This window comes from Aplysia californica, unplaced genomic scaffold, assembly GCF_000002075.1.
Source record: "Aplysia californica isolate F4 #8 unplaced genomic scaffold, AplCal3.0 scaffold00114, whole genome shotgun sequence".
NCBI lineage: Eukaryota > Metazoa > Mollusca > Gastropoda > Aplysiida > Aplysiidae > Aplysia > Aplysia californica.
This window is the reverse complement of record NW_004797384.1, coordinates 1,365,774-1,367,485: the sequence shown is the minus strand read 5'-3', so window position 1 is coordinate 1,367,485 and position 1,712 is coordinate 1,365,774.

Genomic DNA, 1,712 nt, shown 5'->3' with positions numbered 1-1,712 from the left:
TGCAGTGAGATTTGGGGAGGGGGGAGATAATCATTTGATTAAAGGGTGGTGGGGTATCGGTGAATGAACTGGTGATGTGGACACCGCAAACTTTGCAGAGTTTATGTTAAGAGGGAGTGACTGGTTGGGAAGGGGAGGGGGTCAGGTTGGGGGAGGGGTTCGGGGTGGAGAGGAAGGAAGGGTTTTGCATGGCGAGAGGTATCAGTGAATGAGCGGGTAATCCCGACTGTTTGCTGGATTTGCTTTAGGGGAGCGTGCGTGGGTTGGTAGGGGTTCGCGGAGGGTTGGGGGGGGGGGGGTAACCAGTTGAAAAAAGGGTGACCTGAGCACCGTTTGCGTTGGAAGCAGTGGGTGTGGGTTGGGATTAGTCCGTGGGTTTTTGTTAAGCTTCACCTTATAAATAGATCAACATAGCATGAATGATAAAAGATCAAGCTGCTGGTTTTAAAAAATAATTAATTAACCGGAGGTGCAAAAGGAGACGGGATGGACGTCATTCTAGAGATGGAAATATTGTTCTCATTCTTTCCCTATTTTCGCAGGTTAGGGTGAAGGGAGATTTGAGCAAATCTACAAATTATTATTACAAGGGCAGTAATTCTGATCTATTTTGTGGTAAAGAAAATCAAACATCTTTTTCTAACATCAGGACCCCCTTCCCCCTCCAAAGGTAGTAAGGTGTGACGCTTAGGTGCTTTGCAGTTTCATGCAGGAGACCCGAGTTCGATTCCCTAATGGAGAGAAGTTTTATCCAATGTCTCGGTCTTTCTTATGGGATCTTGCATCCCTCTTAGCACGGGCTGACCCTGGCAGGCTGAGCTGAAAGCTCACCTCCTACTTCATTTACAATAGTTCGATTGTGGGGGGGGGGGGCGTAAGAAAGTTCCCTCGTTTCCAATCCTTTTTGGTCCCTGTGCATTTACTGGATAATAAAGGTGAGGCATCCGTCAAGCGAATCATCCTTCAGGGAATGGGAGTGAATATAATAATATCGTGTAGCTGCGTGGGAGAGGCAAGCAGATGAGTATGATATTTATCCACCCACTCTCAGCGTGATACCCACCCCCCTCACATTGAGTTACTTTTTAAGATCTCATCATCGCGTTGTTATTCTCAAAATACGCGTGCCTAATTAGTCAAAAATTGTCTTTTTTGTTTACTTTTTTGTTTTTGTTTTTCTTCACTGAGCCACTCGAAGAGGGTGGTTTAAAGAGGAGAGGGGATAGGACGGAGGGGGGAATGGGGGAGGTTAAGAATTGCGGGGGCGGGGGATTCTTTGCTATGCAGGAGGATATCCATACATAGAAGTATTGATTTCAGTTGATTTCAGGTGGCGTTCCATTGTCTTTTGTGCCCGATATGGCATATTGCATTTGTTTCAACCTACGCTTTAGCACTTAATAACCTTTTGTAGCTAATACGCCGCGCATGCTTGCCCACATTGCCAGTTGAGAAACAATCCAAGGCGTGAGGCAGAAATTAAAGTAGCAGTAACACCATGTGGTTTACTTTTAGCCCTCCGTGTGTCGCTTCACCGACCTTCCCTCTACGTGCATCCGAGTCTGCACGCCCTGTTGATGTTGGGCCAACCAACACGGGGGTAGCTGTGGCGTTTTGGGTGGAAAGATAATGCGACAATATTTCGGATCAAGAATTATGTGTGTGTGTGTGCGCGTGTGTGTGTGTGTGTGTGTGTGTGTGTGTGTGTGTGT